We start from the raw sequence: 21,085 nt of genomic DNA on the forward strand, positions 1-21,085 counted from the left end.
GGGTGTTTTTTTGGGGGGGGGCATTGGCTTTTTCCGACAGAATGAGCCGTTAAAGGAAGTGAGCGGACCTACGTGGTGTCAATGGTTGTCAAAGTTCAGCGAAGCTACTCGGTTCGTTTTGCATTAGACTACTAATGGCGCTTGGCTCAGGGGTGTCCAGACCTTGTCCAGCGAGGGCCACAGAGTCGGGAATGAAAGGATGCGACTTTGCCACTTCGATCTTTTGTAAAGCGAATGTTGATAATGTGGATATGTCATGTCGACAAATCAGCAGTGAGGGATTCCGTCGAGCTGAAGAAGGAGTCCTATCTATTTTTGCTGGGGGGGTTTTCGTGTTAAATATATTAGAATGTCCCCTGGGCTGCACTTTGGACGCCCCCGGCTTAACTTCTTTTTACACTTGCTAAGGTTTTATGATTGCGACAGTTCTTGTGTTATTTGCATGTAGAACTAGTGAAAGCAGTAACGTGTTGAGTCGCTTGTTGATACAACACCGTGCCTCGCAGTGGTGTCGAGTGTCGTCCTCTTTGTTGCCGGAGGGAGTGTGAGTCATGGGGGGGGGATTTTGGTTGAAAATGTGTCTGCTCTTAACGGTCCGTGCAGGCAGGCGGGTGTAACGTGGCGTCAGTTTGGATTTGAATGTGGAAGTAGATCGACTCAAGACACAGAGCATGCTGGGATACCTGGCGGAGCTTGGCCCATTCAAATGACACACACGCACACACACACACGCTAGCCAATAGAAAGAAGCCGATGGGACGTTCAGTGCGGCCCCCGTGGGCGAGCACCCTAGAACCGGTCTGTCCACAACTGCTGCTCTGTTGCAGGCTTTGCGGCGATGATGGACAGGAAGTAGGTGTTCCAGCGTGGGAGGTGTGACAAAGACGTAAACGACACCTCAGCTCACCATTTCATTAGGTACGCCTGCAATGACATCCAATACAAGACATTCTAATTCTCTTCTTTTTGTATTCCCTCAAATCGTGGTCCTCTTTTTACTCAACTGCAGAGAGTACCGAGTACACAATAATCACGTCTACTAATTTGTCTTACAACGGGAATTGACTACATCATTTCTATCTGCGTGTCTTTTTATTCTTGCTTCCTAACAATAATGCAGTGCAGATGGGGGCGGAGCTAATGACACCCTACTTCATTCACATTTTAAGTTGGCAAAATGCCAGACAAAACAAAGCCGATTTTGATATTAGGGAATAAAAAATACCAGAAACTGATTACATTTTTACATTTTTCACTGGGAAAAAAAGACAAATGTCCTGCTTTTGATGGCCTAGATACAGTACAGTACACTTGTTACAAAGATACACATTGAAGGGAGAACATTTGACTGTTTTCAAAGGCTTTTACTATCAGAAATTGTGTGGAACAAGCAGCATATTCTTTTAATTTTAAATTTTGATGCCTTTGAGAAATAAAATAATCATGCAAAGCCTATATGAATTAAGGCATTTACTTTCACATACCGCCTCCGTATCAGAGTTGTTCTTATTATAGTCGTCCCTCGTTTACAGCGGTTAATTGGTAGCAGACCCGACGGCAATAAATTGCTTTTAGCAGCAACAGTGTTGCTTTTAGCAGCCATAATCTTTTGGGAACTCCTCATAACGCTCCATAATAAGTACGTACTCTTTTTTTCTCCCTGTTAAATAGGCTGTCTGGGATCGCTTCACTTTTCAGCGGAAGTAGAATAATATGACGCCAAACGTCCCCTTTCTGTGAACGCATGCTTAGCACGAAGCCGGAAACCAGACTTGACTAAGTAAGTTGATAACCACCGTCGCGGGACCAATGAAGTCTGTATGAACATATAGTCTATATGTTCTGCTTTTGTGACAGCTGAAATATCTAACTAACGTAAAGAACACAACAAAGGGGTAAATAACCATTTATTTACAAATATAACACCATGAAATATTTACAATTTTCACATTCGGAACTGAACTATGCGTGTGCACGTGTGCGTGTGCATGCGTTAACATTTCTCTATGACGCGTAGCCTTCTGCACGCTACACTGCTCCACGCTCTCTCGCTTCCTCCTTCATGTCACTTGTGATTCTTCCGTTCACATGATCCCTTTTCTTATCAAAAGCACTTTTGCCAACTTGTGGCCGTTTTCACGGCTTAAAATTCCTCTGAAGGGAAATCCGTTAGTGGAGAGTTGCGACCTCTTTTTGCCTCTTTTTGCGCAAAAAAACATAAATACGTTATTGGGATCAGGCGTTCGGGTTCATAAAAACGTATCACTCAGCCTGTCATGATAATTTTTGTTGGTCAATAATTGTGCTATAAATTATCGGTGATTATCGATAATTTTGACTTTTTTTTTTTTTAAGAACATATTGTCATTAAGTTTCTCATTCAATGTCATGTTTGAGCCACTAGATGGTACTCAAGTGTAGCGTATCTGTGTGCGACACAGAAGATGCCCACTATAGCACTCACGAATCTCGGCGCGTCACCGCGTCAAATACCCTGGGTATCGCGCCGGGATTAATGCCCCACAGCACATCCACACTGGAACTGTGTCATTCGGCTTACAAACTATCGCTATTGTGCTTTCGTATTGTATAGTACTTTATTTATCCCACAGCAGGGAAATTCACTTGTTACAGCAGCAAGCAAGATACGCAAGTAAAGAATACATAGTGACTACAACATGGTTCAGGTGGTGCAGGTGTTGTAGAGCCTGACAGCGGTCGGTATGAAGGACCTGCGGAACCTCTCCTTCTTACACCGTGGGTGTAACAGTCTGCTGCTGAAGGAGCTGCTAAGGGAACCCACAGTGTCATGTAGCGGGTGAGAGGTGTTGTCCATGATGGATGTCAGCTTAGCCAACATCCTTCTCTCCCCCACTTCCTCCACGGAGTCCAGAGGACCGTCGAGGACAGAGCTCGCTCTCCTGATCAGCCTATTGATCCTGCTCCTGTCCCTGTCCGTGCTGCCCCCTCTCCAGCAGCCCACAGCGTAGAAGATGGCTGAGGCCACCACAGAGTCATAGAAGGTCCGTAAAAGAGTCCTGCACACACCAAAGGACCTCAGTCTCCTCAGCAGGTGGAGGCGACTCTGGCCCTTCTTGTAGAGGGCGTGGGTGTTGACGGACCAGTCCAGTTTGTTGTTAAGGTGAACACCCAGGAATTTGTAGCTGTCTACCAACTCTATGTCCGCTCCCTGGATGTTCACCGGTGTAAAGTGAGATGTTTTCCTCTGGAAGTTAATGATCATCTCCTTTGTCTTGCTGGTGTTGAGTTGCATCTGGTTAAGCTCACTCCAGCTGACAAAGTCCCTGATGACCGTCCTGTATTCCAGATCATTCCCCTCTGAAACACAACCAACGATGGCTGTGTCATCGGAGAACTTCTGGATGTGACACTGTGTGGAGTTGTGTGTGAAGTCCGAGGTGTACAGGGTGAAGAGGAAAGGGGAGAGCACCGTACCCTGAGGGGCACCTGTGCTGCAGAGTACCATGTCAGACACACAGTGACGGAGCCTCACATACTGTGGTCTGTTGGTGAGGTAGTCTATAACCCATGCAGTCAGGTGTTGGTCTACTCCCACACTCTCCATCTTCACTCTGAGTAGTGACGGCTGGATGGTGTTAAAGGCACTGGAGAAGTCAAAAAACATGACCCTCACAGCGCTCCCGCTGTCCTCCAGGTGTAGCAGTGATCTGTGCAGCAGGTAGATCACTGCGTCGTCCACTCCGATCCCAGGCCGGTAAGCAAACTGCAGGGGGTACAGCTGAGTGCCCACCAGGGGTCACAGGTGTTGCAGGATAATCCTCTCCATGGTCTTCATCAGGTGAGAGGTCAAGGCAACAGGCCTGAAGTGGTTAGGCTCCTTGGGACGTGGTGTCTTTGGTATCGGGACCACACAGGAGGTCTTCCACAGGGCCGGGACTTTCTCCAGGCTCAGGCTGAGGTTGAACAAGTGCCTGAGAACTCCACAGAGCTGGTCAGCACAGTCCTTGAGGATTCTAGGGCTGATGCCGTCCGGTCCCGGGGCCTTCCTTGCCTTGATCTTCTTCAGCTGACTTCTCAACTGTTCATCAGTTATGGAGAGGGAAGTATTATATTAGCGTTTGCTTGCTAATGTGTATTCAATCACTATGTAGCAGACCCCCATCTCCACTACTACTTTGTTAGACGGTCCTTGAACGCACCATCTGTCACCTCATATTTGCTCCCAAATGCTGGTTCTCTGTGGGAATGCATAAAGGTAAGATCTGATGGGTGCTAATGTGCTTATTTGTTTGTTGGGTTTGTGCCAGGGTTGCCAACTTCCTCAAAAAAAAAAGGGGCACTTTCTTGGCAGGGCCAACCAACCCATCTGTTTTTTTCTTAAACGTGAAACAAATGTTGGTACTTTTCCAGGAGAAAGTTTGATATTTCTTACCCGGGTAAAGTCAGTACAAACAATGTATCAAAATTCCTGCCGAGGAAACGGGACTTTTGGCAGTATTCCCCCTTGGGCATAGGGATGACATCACAGCAGTCTGATTGGACGCTTTGAGGCAATGCCATGACATCATTGCCCGCTATCCCGTACAAATTTTCACCTTCTTGCCAAAAAATTCCCAGTATTTACAAACCGTGGCAGCGCATTTGCGATAAACCCAAGCGTAAGTGTAATGTCTTTTTTTTGTGTCTTTGAAGAGTACAAGAGTATCGACTGCGTGCCGCTCAGCTCTTCGCAGACAGCAAGTGGAACAAGGCCGCGCCCTCGCAGCGTCACCTGCGAGACGTCAGGTAAGTGAAACGAGCTTCCCGTCAGACCAGCTGGCAGCAGACAAGACGGAGCCCAGCCGGTTCTGCTGGTCCGTCGGCAGGCAGGCAGCAGCAGCAGCAGATTGCGCTGCATTCTCGAATCGTTCATGCATTCTGGTGACCTAACTCGTGTGCTCATCATCACACAAACAAACATACCTGCATGCTTTGTCTCACCTTGACCTTTTTTTACCTGTTCAGAAAGCCCGCAGGAATGATGTCACTGACTTCCTCACGTCTGAACGTACGCATATAAAGCCTGCCGGCTCTCCCATCAGCTGGACCGCAGCATGATGATGACGGTGATGGTGAAGATGCCGCGTCACAAGATGAGAAGGATCACCATGAAGGTATGTCATGCCACATGAGCACCCAGGATGCAAACACGCAATTCAGTGGTGACCCAAACATGACTCATTTTCAGTCTAGATGTAGTGGCAAAAGTATTGGGACGACCTTAGTGGAAGCATCTCGTCCTGCCCAGAATGAGGAATGACAATTAAAATAGTCATTAAAAAGGTGTGTCCAAGAGTTAATCCTAACATGAGAGTACAGTCGTTAAAAGTAAAGTCAGGCCGCCTCCAATAGCGCTGCACACTTTTCTCATTTATTATGCATCAGTTTCACTACTTTCCAACAGCTTTTGAGGCCTGCCCTGCTTAACAGCAACAAGTCATTTTTGCACTGGGAGACATTTCTAGTGTTCATTACTGCAGTACTGTACCACTCATATTCACTACAAACAAATACACCCCCCAAAAATGAATTGACACCTTTTTACACCTTGGTCCCAAAACTGTCTGTCTCATTTATAATAAACATTTTTATATTACAATATTAGATTTTACACCCATTTTAACCTCATCAAACAACAACCTCAGAACTAACCACATTTTATTTTGAAAATGTTGTTATTTTTTCTGCATTTTTTTGTCGTTAAAAAAATGTTTTCCAAAATGGAAGTTAATTTTAAAAAATTATGTTTTTTTTTAAATGTATTAATTAATGTCAGGTCAGACATTGTCTGATACTGGAAACATTGTAACCCAGTACAACCTGCCGCATGGACGGGTGGTCGGCGTCTAAACCAGCTCCACCACGGGCAATGGTGAGGTGGGTGGCATGTCACCCTGCAGGACGAAGTACAAGACCTGTCAAAAACCAGCTTCTGGCAAGCTGGTCAACACGCATTTAAAAATCCGGAGTCGGACTCCCTAAGGCGGTCTGCTTCTGATGTCAGAAACATTCCGGCAACTCCTGCGACACTGTTGGTGCCAAATTGTACCAGCTCCTGATGTTCCTTTGGATCCATCATCAGTGTGGAGAGGAGGGAATTGCTGCACGGGCAACAACCTTTCCTTCAAATCATCATGCCCTGGCTCACGCCCTGGAGAGGTCACTCCAGCTTCGCTTCACAGCGTAGAACCAAACACGGGAAGCATCAGATACCGGTTATAAGCTACCGTGCTCGATTGCCGTAGAGCGTAGCGCCAGGGGTTGCTTTCGTTGGTGGGAGAGATCTTCAGATTTCATAGCTATCGCCCGCCAATTAGGTGTTATCCCGCCACAGTCTGCCTTCCTCAATGGGTGCTTGGGGATCAGGACAAAAACCGATAAGCAGATTGCAAGACCCGCACCAGGCAAAACAACAACAAAAGCAAACAGGCCCCCAGTCCTAAAACTGGGAAGCTGGAACATCCGAACAATGACATCTGGTCTTTCCCAAGACCTGCATGCAATCAGTGATGCAAGAAAGACAGTCGTCATCAACAAAGAACTATCAAGACTCAAGGTAGATGTCGCAGCTCTTCAAGAAACTCGCCTTGCGGACACAGGAACGCTCAAGGAGAAAGATTACACCTTCTTCTGGCAAGGAAAGAGTGCTGAGGACCGCCGTGAGCATGGAGTTGGATTTGCAGTCAGAAATTCCCTGCTAAAGATGGTTGAACCAGGAGATAAGGGATCTGAACGCCTGACGACTATCTGTCTCCACACTTCTGAAGGCTTCGTCACTCTTGTCAGCGCTTACGCCCCAACTCTCACCTCTTCATCACAAGCTAAGGACAAATTCTATGCAAGCTTGAACAATATCATCACAAACATACCCCCAAAGGAACATGTCATCATCCTGGGTGACTTCAACGCTCGTGGAGGTGCCGATCATGATTCCTGGCCTTTCTGTCTTGGACACCATGGAGTTGGCAAGATCAACAACAATGGACAGCGTCTGCTGCGTCTGCTTTTTCTCTTATAACGGACCCTGCGTGACCAACTCATTCTTCGAGACTAAGCCTCGACACAAGGTATCATGGCATCATCCCCGCTTTAAGCATTGGCATCAGCTAGACATGATCCTGGTCCGCCGAACCAACATCAAGTTCGTGCACATTACCCGCACATACCACAGCGCAGATTGTGACACAGACCACTCTCTTGTCTGCTGCAAGATCAGGCTTACTCCCAAGAAACTACAAACTCCAAACAGAAAGGCAAACCTCGCATGGACTCCACCTGCATGCATCTACCGGAGAAAGTTGAGGAATTTGCCAAGTCCCTCCAAGAAGCACTGTCTGCGGAACATCAACACTGCTCTGCCTCTGCGAAATGGGACCACATCCGAGATGCCATTCAGAAAACAGCCTTTGCAACCTTTGGGAAGAAGACCTCCAAGAACAACGACTGGTTTGATGCCAAGTTCACTGAGATGTCCCCCGTTATTAATGCAAAACGAGCTGCCCTAGCTGAATACAAGCGCTCCCCAAGTGAGAAATCCTTGAAAGCGCTCAGAGCTACTAGAAGAAAAGTACAAGAGACTGCAAGACGGTGTGCTAACGAATACTGGCAACAGCTGAGCGCCTCCATCTAAACTGCAGCTGCCATAGGAAACATCAGAGGAATGTAAGAGGGCATCAAAACAGCTCTAGGGCCAACACAGAGCAAGACAGCCCACTCAAGACTACCAGTGGTGAGGTGATCACTGACAAGGGAAAGCAGATGGACAGATGGGTTGAGCACTACTCTGAGCTCTACTCAAGAGAGAACACTGTTGCTGCTTCTGCCCTTGGTGCCATCGAACCTCTGCCCATCATGGAGGAACTAGATGCTGAACCAACCCTAGCCGAGCTCCGCAAAGCAATTGACAGCCTGGCTTGCGGAAAAGCACCTGGAACCGATTTCATTCCATCTGACCTAATAAAGTGCTGCAAAGACTCCTTACTACAGCCTCTTTACGATGTCCTGGCCAATGTTGGAGAGAAGGAGCTGTTCCACAAGACATGAGGGATGCCAAGATTGTCACCCTTTACAAGAACAAGGGTGATAGAAGCAATTGCAACAACTACAGAGGTATCTCTCTCCTGAACATCGTTGGAAAACTCTACGCTCGTGTCCTTCTTGTGCACCTTCAGAAACTTGCAGAGCGTGTCTACCCCGAGTCGCAGTGTGGCTTCCGGTCCAAACGTTCAACTATGGACATGATTTTCTCCTTGCGTCAACTTCAGGAGAAATGCAGAGAACAACACAAGTCACTATACATAGCCTTCATAGACCTGACCAAGTCTGACCTTGTCAGCAGGGAAGGGCTCTTTAGCATCCTCTCAAAGATTGGCTGTCCTCCAAAACTTCACAGCCTCATCAGATCCTTTCACGACGACATGAGAGCAACAATCCAATATGAAGGCAGTATGTCTGAGTCATTTGACATCAAGAGCGGAGTGAAACAGGGATGTGTTTTTGCGCCTACCCTCTTTGGAATCTTCTTTGCCATGCTTCTAAATCACGCTTTTGGAACCGCAACTGAAGTCGTTTATATGAGTACAAGATCTGATGGTCGACTTTTCAACCTAGCTCGACTGAAAGCAAAATCAAAAGTGCTGGAGAAAATTATTAGGAACATGCTTTTTGCTGATGACGCTGCTGTGACTTCGCACACTGAGCAAGAACTTCAATGCCTCATGGACAGGTTTTCCCAGGCCTGCAAAGACTTTGGACTGACAATCAGCCTGAAAAAGACCAACGTGCTGAGTCAGGATGCGGACACAACATCTGCCATCCATATCGACGATTACCAACTCGAAGTCGTGCATCAATTCACATACCTGGGATCCACCATCTGTGACAACCTGTCTCTGGATGCCGAAATCAACAAGCGCATCGGCAAAGCTGCCACAACAATGGGATGTCTCACCACCCACATCTGGGAGAATCAAAAGCTGACAATTCCAACAAAGATGGCAGTATACATGGCCTGCATTATCCGCACTCTCCTCTATGGCAGTGAAACGTGGACAACATACTCCCGTCAGGAGAGCAAACTCAACAGCTTTCACATGCTCTTACTTCGTAGGATACTCGGCATTCATTGGAGTGACAAAGTTTCCAACACCCAGATTCTGGAGTGTGCAGGACTTCCCACCATGTTCACTCTGCTTAGACAACGCAGGCTCCGATGGCTTGGTCATGTTTGAAGGATGGAGGAGTGACGCATTCCAAAGGACATTCTTTATGGAGAACTTGCCTCCGGCAAGAGAAGTGTTGGTCGGCCCTACCTGCGATTCAAAGATGTCTGTAAGCGTGACATGAAAACCCTGAACACCAACACCGAGAACTGGGAAGAGGCAGCCGCTGACCGCAGCAAATGGCGTACGATTCTCCAGAAGCAACTCAAGATCGGAGAAGAAAAGATACACGCTGCCGGCAAGGAGAAGAGAGCCAAGCGGAAGGCATGTACTCCAGCGATGCCATCAAGCCACATGTGTTCCAGATGCAGCCAAGATTGCCACCCCCGCATTGGTCTTGTCAGCCACAATCGGAAGTGCCGATAATAAATGACTTTCTCTAGTGCGCGAAATCCATAGTCGACTTCGACTGAAGGAGGCTTACTAATTAATAATGTAACATTTTATAAAATTTTAATTAAAATGTAATAAATTGTGTCAAACTAAAATTTTCAAATCTGAAATGTTTTCACATTTACAAATTTTAACTTTTGGTAAATAAAAATTTTTTTGAATGTTGACGTTTTTTGTTTTATTGTTATTTTGAATTTAAATGTACATTTTGAATAATAATAAAATAACAATTCAAATTAAATTTAAATTTAAATTTTTTTTTACATTTAACCTAACCTATCCTAACTTAACCTAACCTAACCTAACCTAGCCTAACCTATCAAAGGTTAATTGGTGACTCTAAATTGTCCATAGGTATGAATGTGAGTGTGATTGGTTGTTTGTCTATATGTGCCCTGCCATTGGCTGGCAACCAGCTCAGGGTGTCAGCTGGGATAGGCTCCAGCGTACCCGCAACCCTAGTGAGGAGAAGCGGAAGAGAAAATGGATTATTTACATTTATTATAATCATATTTGAAATGATTAATTCATACCTTCAAAAACAATATTGAAATATTTGGAAAATTATTTTTTAAAAAGCAACAAAAAATGTTTTACTAGAATAAAGTCAAAATATTACGAGAAAAAAGGTCAGACTTTTGAGTTATTTAGACTTTATTAAAAACTTGTGTTGCCAGATCATTTCCACAATAACGTTTGTGTCCTGCCTTGTTTTCAGACAACAGTATCAACATCATCTGGTGTATTTCAGCAGTTCAACCGTCAGCCGTGGGAGAGGTATCGATACCCTACCCCTCCCCCATCCACCCAAACACGGACACTCACACACACACGCACACATGCGCACACTCGTGTGTGACAGGAACAGGCTGAGCAAGGTGATTTGTCATGCGTTGTGAGTACATCGGACAGCAGCAGCAACAGTGTGTACCTACGAGACTTGAGCAAGTCCAGACACGCCAAAGTTTACACACACGCCTCGCAGGGTGCAAGCCGTCACCACCGCATCCGTTGACGCTGGTGTTGCTAACGTATGTAGCATCTCCAGTAGGCATGGGACGAAAGATATCGACCACATGCACCTCGTATCATCATATAGCACATCATGGCAGTATCGTAGTGTGGCGTACTTTGGTGACTTCAGGGCCGTTGTGTGCGAGTGACGCCGCCCAGCCCCCCTTACCCGCTGATGCCACCGTGAGAGCGCCTCACCCCCTTGATTCCCAGACGTGACAGACACACCCTGATCAACACTCTCCTCCGAAAAAGTCATAAGCTATGATGACTTTCAAAATCCATCCATTGTCGTGCTTTGATTGCTAGCCGCGGTCCCTCCGTGTCTGGAGATGCTGGAGGTTGAAAACGGTGACCGCTAACGATGCTGAAAAAGAAACGTGTACCCGTTTGACCTTTGACCTCCACTGCCCGAGTTGGCTGACGGCAAAGATGGCCCAAAATCATTAGGCTTCTTGCTTTGACGTTGCGCAATAATCCCTGACTGTTTGAGGATTCAAGAAAGAAGAAAGCGACCAAAAGGTGGATTCAAAAGGAGCTTTTGGCCTTGGACGACATTGCATCAGATATCGCTCAAAATCAATAGAGGTCTTGCTCTTGAACGCACACAAAATTATATCCACTCCTGGTGAAACGTGTTAGACCAGTTGGAAAACTGCAGGAATGTACTGCACTGTTGGATCTTGAGGAGGTTCTAAGCCAGAGGTGGGCAAACTGCGGCCCGCGGGCCACATTAAATTCACCCAAGCAACACAACTCGTAACCAAAGTAACCTGCAAATAAATATCTACGCACAATACCCGTGCCAAAATAAACACCCATATATTCCTGCCGCAAGGCATGCTGGGTAGCTTGTGGTTTGTCGCATTTTTGCTTGATTGTAAAATATGTTGAGGAGGTTTTCAGAGAAGAAAACAAGTTGGAGTTAACATACTCCTGATATCCAGCGTTGTATTGTTCATAGTTGATATTGTTATTGCAGCTGGACTGCCCAGCATGCCTTGCGGGCATTTGGAAATAACAGTTTTAAGTTACGTGTTATGTTTAGCCATTAGTTGTTGTCTATCATCCCTTTGCAGCGGTAGTAGTAGTTGATTTATGTGATGTGTTAACTTGCTGTGGATGTGTTGTGTTTTTGTTTGGTTGCACCGTGAGCAAGTGTGTTGTTCTGTCTGATGACCACCTACATGTCGGCAGCCCCTCCGCCAAATGTTCTAACCCAATGTGACCCGTGAGTCAAAAGCTTTGCCCTCCCCTGTTCTAAGCAGAGCTTCATGATGCAAAAAGAAGAAATGGGAGTGAGACAAAAAACATTTTTGAGTAAGCAGTTTATTGCAAACAAGCATTCAAGTGAAAAATAGGCTGTAGCTAAAAAACAAACAAACATGTAGCTCAAGAAAAAACAATTCTGAATGTAAAACAATGTAAAATTGTAAAACTATGAAAAAAAACATGTTTTGGCTTTCTGGAACTAATTCATTGGATTTACATGATTTCTTATGGGAAAAATTGATTCAGTTAGCATCCGTTTTGGTTAGAGTCGGACCTTCTGGAACGAATTAATGACGCTAACCAAGGTTCCACTGTAAGAGTGGCTGAACACCATGACACAGCAGTAAGGCTATTTGACCCTCGGCTTTAGCTGCCATGCCTCAGATGAAGTTCAATGTCGATAGAGTTCTTGCTTAGACGCAGGCAGCTCATCCCTGGATGCTTGAAGGTGACGGGTTAAAATTTGCGACCATTTGGGTCAGGTGGCTTCAATTAAGGACTTGATTCCTGACTATCCTGTGTTGGTTATCATTAAAAATCAGTAGGATTCTTACGTTGCTGTAAAAAATTCTTCAAATGAATATTATGGCTGCAACAGTTTCCTTTAACAGCACTATTTTTTTGTTTGTTTGACACTTGGGGACATACAGCGGTGATTGTGGAGCCTCAAGCGGGAGCAAATATCGAGCAGAAACGGAGAAAAAAAGGGTTTTTTGACTGGTAGGTTTAGCTTCAAAGCCGTGGCAGATGGCTCTCGAAACAAGACCAAAGTTATTTGTATCTACCGTCGCTGCGAGTTGATTTGTCACGGAGTACGTCGCCTGCCAGAGACACGCGAGAAGGTACTGGAGCACTGCCGGTATTTTTTTATTGTCATTTATACGAGTGTTTTTTAGATGCGGGCCGTCGTGCTGCTGATTTTTTGCTTTGAACTGCGAGATAAAATTTGGCCTACGAGCGGCTATTTACTGGCAGGCAAGGCCAAGGACAGCTATTTGAGAATGGATGTAAACAGTATTAGCGGCACGCTAGCTAGTCACCGGGAAGGATTTTCAACACGTCAGCAAAACATCCGTACATCATAGCGATCTAATTCCTCCTATATATTATGTATTGTGTAAAACTAAGACAGGAACAACATCAAATTAAAAGCATGAAATGAATACAGAGTCACCATCCACCAGTACAAGCCTGGACTTTGTTTTTCAAATATACACATTAGCACCCAATAAGGTCATCCAATCTTGCCTTCATGCATTCCCGCAGAGTCTCAGCATTGGGGAGCAAATATGAGGTGAAAGAAAAATGGTAAAAATACAGTATAGTAGTCGAAGTAGTCGTAGAAGAAGGTGCCTTCAAGGACGGTCAAAGTGGGACAAAAGGCCGCTCGCATTAAACATGCAAAAACTGTGTGATTTTTAACGGTATATTATTTTTGGAATAAAATAATGAACACATGAAAATGTGATGGAGTTATCGTTGTGTGTGTGTGTGTGTGTGTGTGTGTGTGTGTGTGTGTGTGTGTGGTGGTTTTGTTGTTATTTTAATTGGCCCATGTTGCGTGACCTTTAAAAGTGTAGGGTTCTTGCTTCGATGAGGCCCCCACATCATCCTAGATTAGAGTGGGTGTGCTTTCATTGAAAAGCAAGGGTGTTCCTGCAATGCTCCGCTCTTGTTGGTTCTCGCAGCAGGAGACGCTTTTTAAATCCACAACCTTTTTGTGTATCTCGCACTTGTTGAGTATTTTGCATGGATCCCAGCAGGCTCCCGCTTAGAATTTTGGCGAGCCTTCTTTTGCTTATTTAATTCCGAACGAGCCACTGAGGATTCTTCACAACACTTGCTTTCCTTTGACTTCCGAGGGAAGGTGTTAGACCACTCCATTACCTATTCTGCAGCGATAACAGCCGCTTGGCGCTGTGATCTGCAAGAGAATGGCTGACCTGATGTTTCCTGCAGGCGTTGTTGATAAGATTGTAACAGCTTCGCATCACTGTCTGATTTTTATTTATTTTTTTTTTTTTGGTGCTAGAATCTGCATTTGTCAGGAGCCCAAATGAATAATTGGCAACATGGAAATGTGTTTGCAGTGTGAGAGTGTCGTCTCGTAAAAGACACATTTGAGCTGTGAAAATAACATGGCGGTGCGTTATACTTGTATGTTGGCATGCGACCTCCTGGTTCACAGACGATGACGACAGACAAATACATTGGAAAGCAGAAAACAAACAATCAGTGTGGAGCGGGCATGTTTATGCTTGTTTGTCTCTCTTGTAGTTGGAGAGGACGCACCAACAATACCATTTGTATTCAGGTGCGAGGAGGACGCTTTTATTGGGTTTTGAAGGAAAAGTGCCCTTCATCCACAAGCCTTATGTCAGACATGAACACTCGTCTTTCTGTTTTCTGTGCATTCTAAAGATATGAAAACAGATAAAAGGAGGCAGGTAGTTAATGCAATTAATGGGACACACCTATTCCGCCTAGAAAGCCCGCTTTTAAAACACCTCCAACAAGGTTTTACGGTTTTCAGTTAGTCAATCGATTCAAACATTTAAACGTGATTAATCGCATTTTGGTCATAGTTCACTCATAATGAATCACATAGAAATACGTTTTATCAATAATAAGCAGGGATGTAAATCTCTTTGGGAAACTCAACTACAACGGTAACCGCATCAAATTTTATGTAAACGGATATCGATTTTGGAAATATGGGCCGTTATTTTATTCAAAAACTAACATACAGTTAGAAATCCCCCAGTTTTTGCATGTTTGCATGGAAAATGGCGTTATCAGCAGTCAAACCGGACTCAGCCACCTGGTTTATGACGATGGCGTAAAATGAATAGGCAGATGAGACTGTACCTTATTTTTACTATTTTATTTAAAAATTCAAAGCTGAATGGAAATGAGTACATGCCGCTAACAAATTAGCGATGAAGACGTCTGGTTTACATCGACAAAGGTCAAAGTGCACGTCTAGCACAAATATTGACACCATGATTCCCGAGGTCATTCTCTCTTGCTTTAGGCAGGTGTTGCTCTTGAGAGTTTTGTGTCAAAGGTGGAGGGGGTGTTCCGAGCATTCATGTCAAAATACACTCTACGTCCCACCCGGTTCTTCTAGTGCATTTTAGCAGAAACACATGAGAAACATTTTTAGACAAAATAGACTCTCAAATGAGGCTGAGATGAGAATCTCACATTTGTCTTGTGAGCTGTAGAAGAGCAAGCTTCGAGCAGTCAAATTTTCAGCTGCAACTTGGATCGCGTGCGGCCATCGGTGTTCCTCTGCGGGGGTCGTTATGTACCTCCTGACGCCTGCAGGTAAAAGACAAAGCATCATGGCCGCGGCGTGCGCGCCCAGAAAGGAAAACAATCAACATGTGTATTACTCATCACGAGTGACGAGCATTTAAAAAAACAAAAAAAAAGCAGTTGCCTCAAGGTGAAATCAGCCTAGGACAATTCTCACGGACGCAACACCGAAACTGGGAAACGGGAATAAACACAGACGTGGGAAAGTCGTCGTGAGAAAGTCATCTGCAAATGAAAGCGTGATGTTTTTTGTTTTTTTAAACCTTTCACAAGGTGAGGATGTTACATTGAAAGACAACTTGTGCTTTATGCATAATGGGGTCCATACTGAGTCCATGCCGCAAAGACTAAAAGCATCACACGGGGCAACACGATCCTCATTGTGCACCTTTTGTCCAGATCCTCACCAAAATCAAGTGGATTCTTGCATGCTTTCATTCCTCTTTCTAAGCAGAAATACAACAAAACTTCGCAAGGCAAAGGTGCTGCATTTGGTCCCTGAAGTGGGCCTGATTTAAATGCAGTAAAACATATCAAATATAATGAAGACGTTTTAAGTATTGCTATTATATATTTGAAAATATATATTTATCGTAATATTGTTATATGTAATTTATTCATTTTTAATATTTAAGTAGTATATCATGCAATATAACTGTGATTATAATTTAATAATAAAATAAAATGATGGCTATAATAATATATATAATTTACGAGACGAGATTTGACATTACTATTAAGAAAATATATGACAATATATTTTATCTACTAGTTTAATTTCTACACTCGTGCGTATGCTAGCCGCCCCGCCTCCACCCACCGAGACGAAGAGACTGCCCGACTGACAAAATGGCTCACTGCAATCATGCCGTTGTTCTACAGAACAAACGTGCCAAGGTGGTGAAACCAATGCACAGAGTGAACTCTCTTCCTGCCTGTTTGGAGGCGGGGGCGAGGGAAACAGACACGCATGCACATGGCAATGTATCAGCGCTTCTCAAATAGTGGGAGGGATTGCGATGAACGGGGGAGTGGGGACTTTCAATATCGGTTCAGACCTGCCAACATGTATGCGCTCCATTTTGTTGCACTTCGCTGGTTTCAGTTTCGAGTTCAGTCTGTACGGCACAGATAAATAAATACATATGAGCAGTTTCTCAATGGTATTTAACATTTAAAACATTTCTGTCTCCTAGTGGGGGCATGACAGAAAATAATTGAGAACCATTGCAAAATATTAAGGCTGGCAAATATTAAAATAACAATTTAATAATTTAATAATAATTAAATAATAATTAAAATAATTTTATGTATTATGTGATTAATTAATCCCAGAATACAATTAATCTTGTGACACACCTGTTAATACAATATTATATATAAAATGCAATGATGTTTTTGTTATATCATTTAATATGATATATATATATATAATGTTTCTACTTGTCTTTTTCCTTTTATTTGTAACAAAGGCCATTTTATTGGACATTTTTCAGTAAATAATACCTGATTCTTAATGGCATAAATCCAGCAAATAAAGAAGAGGGATATCTCAGGCGTGGATTTAGAGGGGGGTGTGGGGGGTGTACACACACACACACACACACACACACACCCGTTTTGAGGCAGCCACGATTTTTTTTGCCTGATTCAGATGCATGTCCATAGGAACATGCATCTGACATGCATCTGAATTCTGGGCGCGTGGTGGACGCATATGCCAGAATGCAAGCGAGACGCATGCTATTCCTGAAGCCACTGTCAGGCTGATCATTGACATTGGCCATTGAACGTGTGCTGTACATGGCGATTCAGGTGGAGGTGCAAAATAAAGTTTTGGCTTAAACGATATATTCCAAGGATAAAAATAACAACAAACTCTTGAAATTAAGGACATAAAATTGGCCTCAGATATCACCAGATTGCAGGAAATGAGGTCTAATTTTAAACATTTTTCTGGGGGAGGTCCCCCATACCCTCATACCCCCACACCCCCTCTTTTCAAAAAAGCTAGATCCGCCCCTGTATCTATGGTGATGCACAGTTTGGGGCTGATTCAAATTAGGATTGTTAGGTTTTGCCAGAGGCCATTCAGCATTTCCACCAACAAAACCAACTTATTTCACCAAACAATAAATTGTTTCTCTTCCCAGAAGCGGAACCCGTACCCACAAGGCCTTGCGTTTTGACTGCGAAGCCAGGCGGACCAGGCGGTGCACCTGCTGATTCCCACAACCCGCCTGCCAAACTTTTGCAACTTTTGACGGGAGTGAAACTGGCCCTCAGCCAGAGGAGGACTTGGTTGACTCCTCCTGACACAATCGCCAAATTACGGAAAATCCTGGGAGAAGAAGCAGAAGGAGAATAGATGACTAAGCCCGTGAGACAGCGAGGTGAGCCGGGACTCTGGGAGCGTAAAACTGGTCCAATGTGGCCCGCCCTGTTGCACAACACGCACACATCTCTCAAAAGATGACACGCTCCCCCTTTTGATGTTGGGCAAAGCATCTGTGCTTTGTCTTTGGACGGAAGAGCGTAAAACATTTTGACTGCATCATAAATAATAAGCGCAGGCATTCAAGTGCATTCGGGACAGCTGGCCTTGACCCTGCCGGGTCCATCACAGCGCTGACCTGAACCTAAACCCCAAAACGTCCCTCACCTCTTTCACATGCACCTTATCATTAAGGGGTCTTTCACAAAATGTTCCATTTGGAGAACAGTTGTCTGTTTACAAGCTTGGTGACCATATTTGGTTCCTTGCCCTGTCAAGTTAGCGCTGTAGTTGTTTTTGGCCATTCTGCTTAGAAATAAACACAAATGACAAGCTTTAATGGTGCAGCGACATACTAATATCATCATGGAATTCTACAAATACAATATATGTAATCAAATATGAATCATAGCTATAATTATTCAAATATTAATGAAATTATGAATATCAAATTATAATAATAGAGCAAAAATGGTTCAATGTTTTTGGAGGTTTTTTTCTCTGTTTTTGGGCGTTTATACACAATTTTGTGGTACATTTGCATTCAATAGAAGCTGCCCTCTTAAAAAAAAAAAAAAAAAAACGAGCTGATCCTGTCTGGAGTATTCCAAAAGTCTGTTTTGTTGTGAAATAATTGTGACAAAAAGTTACAAAAGATGTTTTTGAACTCCAACACCTCCATCACCTTCTGTGCCGCTTATCCGGTATGCTGGAGCCCATCCCAGCTGACTTCGGGCGAGAGGGCAAGGTCATTCAAAGTGCTTTACAGAAAAGAAAGGTAAAATAACTTAAGAAATCATCAAATCTTTTGAAAATGATTACGTAAAATTCTATGAAATCATTCTGTAAAAGTAAAAATGAATTAAAAGTGAAGAGTGCAGATAAAATACTGCCAGTTGTCGTATGCACAGCTACATAGAACTGTTTTCAAATATTTATACAAGTGCTTTTGGGCACACAAAGCATGACAAATGAATATGAAAGCATAAAAGGCTCACTTCTGCTATCTGAGGTCGGGTCGTGGGGGCAGAGAAGCCCACACTTCCGTCTCCCTGGCTTCTTCCTCCAGCGGATCCCGAGGCGTTCCCAGGCCAGTTGAGAGACATCTCTCCAACGTCAACGTCTCTCCAACGTGTTCTGTGTCTTCCCCGAGGCCTCCTTCCAGTCCTGACCAGATGCCCGAGTCACCTCTTCTGGCTCCTCTCATCTGGCTCTCCGGAGGAGCAGCGGTTCTATTCCGGGTTTCTTCCGGATGACATCGCTTCTCACCTTATCTCTAAGGAGAGCACAGCCACCCTACGGAGGAAACTCATTTCGGTCGCTTGTGTCTACATTCTTGTCCTTTCGGTCACTCCCCAAATTTCATGACCATAGGTGAGGCTAGGAACGCAGACGGGCCGGTAAACTGAGAACTTTGTCTTTCTGCTGATGCAGAGTCCGCATCACTGCAGCCGCTTCACACTCGGCTGCGAACCGATTCAGTGAGTAAAATTATTCATGGACCCAAAACAGACGGTATTGGACAAAATGCAAGAAAGAAACAGATTCAATTCCCAATTGAATCACCGCAGTTGTACATCTGGATTGGAAAATAGTCACCAGTCAGAGTTTTGCATTTTTTTAAGTACAAAAAACCCTAAAAGGTCAATTAAAATGATCCATGAACACAAAACAGATGAAAGAGCAAATGAAATATGAGCATTTGAAGGCGAGAGCTCTGCAGTCCATCATGGTAAAGTTCACAGTGGGTCCACTTGATGATACAAGCTCTCCTCTTTGACCTCCTCATTGAACTGGGGGGAGCGGGGGGGTCTGTGTTTGCCCGCTGATATCGCCGCATGACTACGTGATGGACGCTCAGCTCTAATGGCTACCAGATCGTTGATGTATTGTGTTTTTTTTCCCCCGTCTTCGGAACGAATGTCAGGTCAAAGTGTTTTATTATTGCCTCGACTTTGCTCTGTTTGTTTGGAGGCTGTTAGTTGCCATGACAACAGAAATGTAGAGCTTGGGGAAAGATCTCAAATGGAAGTTTTTGAACACGACACAGTTCAGTGTAGGAATGTGTGAGTGTAAACACAATATACGCAATTGTAGTCTAAACGCTGATTATATTTCTACAGACAAGTCAACATGTATTTACGCCCACAACGGGATGGGTTTAGTAGTGTGATGATAACCATAGAACAGGAAACGGCCCAGCAGCTCGTTAATAATCACAAGGCTTTTCTTCATTTGATTACTGGCACACACGGTACCTGTAAAACTCCATGCTAGGCAACGGTATTGCTCATCAAACACCTTCCTGCTCCATCCCCGGTACTCGTCTGTCTGGCATCTTCAAAGAGTGATTTTGTTTAGTTTAGTTTAGTCTTCTTTTAAAGTGGTTAGCTGGCTTTTTACACACCGTCGATAAAGCTTTTTATGATTGTATCACGTCAGGAAAGAGTCCCAGCTACTAAGCACAATATGAGCAGTACAGTCAATGGATCCATCATGAGTACTTTCCCTTTAGCGTGGTTTTATTTTACCGTGGTTAACTTAATATTTGATAGCTATCGTTCATTAAAACATTGCCCTACAGCTAATAAAAGTTTTACAACGGTAGATTAATTAATAACAAGCAGGTGTAGCAGGTGTACTTTATTTTAGTTTTATTGCACGGCAAGGAATGTTAATTAAATGTTCATTAAAACATAGCCTGTACAATCAGTGAGGGCTTTGCGATCGTAGGTTGTCGATTGAAAGGGTCTGACTACTCGGCACAATGCAAACAATACAATTAATTCATCAATAATAATAGTTTTACTTTATTGTAGTTTTATTTTACAGCTTGTACGACAGTTACTATTTTAAACATTGCCTGTACGGTTAATAAAGACTTATTGACTGCAGATACTCAGCACAAGCTGATCAATGTAATTAATTCATGAATAATGAGTAGTTTTTTAAATTTATTTTTGTTTTATTTGACAGTCATTTTTGACACTTGGACAGTTATAGTTCCTTGAATCACTGCCTGTACGGTAGTTAAAGGCTCTGTGACTGTAGATACTCACTACAAGCTGATTAATACAATTAATTCATGAATAATGAGTACTTTTCTTCATTTTAGTTGCATTTTTTTTTACAGGATTTTACTTATTTGAACACTTGTTTGACAATACGGTCGGAAAAGTTTATGACTGTAGATTGTAGTCACCTCAGGAAAGATTCTGGCTACTTAGTAAAATATGAGCAATGCAGTTAATAAATGAATAATGAGTTGTTTTTTAAATTTTAGTTTTTGACACTTTTTGATGCTTAGAGAGTTATAATTCCTTGAATCATTGCCTGTACAGTTAATAAA

The 21,085-nt window shown here is 43.8% G+C and overlaps 1 long non-coding RNA gene across 1 annotated transcript; it reads left to right on the forward strand.

Annotated features, from left to right (window-relative positions):
- Positions 1-693: 693 nt before the first annotated feature.
- On the forward strand, positions 694-18,671 carry LOC129172212 (uncharacterized). Its single transcript, XR_008566949.1, has 5 exons — positions 694-918; positions 4,675-4,767; positions 4,987-5,135; positions 10,354-10,412; positions 17,396-18,671. It is a non-coding gene; the product is annotated as an uncharacterized LOC129172212 (long non-coding RNA).
- Positions 18,672-21,085: the final 2,414 nt, after the last annotated feature.

This window comes from Dunckerocampus dactyliophorus, chromosome 19 (genome assembly GCF_027744805.1).
Source record: "Dunckerocampus dactyliophorus isolate RoL2022-P2 chromosome 19, RoL_Ddac_1.1, whole genome shotgun sequence".
Classification (NCBI taxonomy): domain Eukaryota; kingdom Metazoa; phylum Chordata; class Actinopteri; order Syngnathiformes; family Syngnathidae; genus Dunckerocampus; species Dunckerocampus dactyliophorus.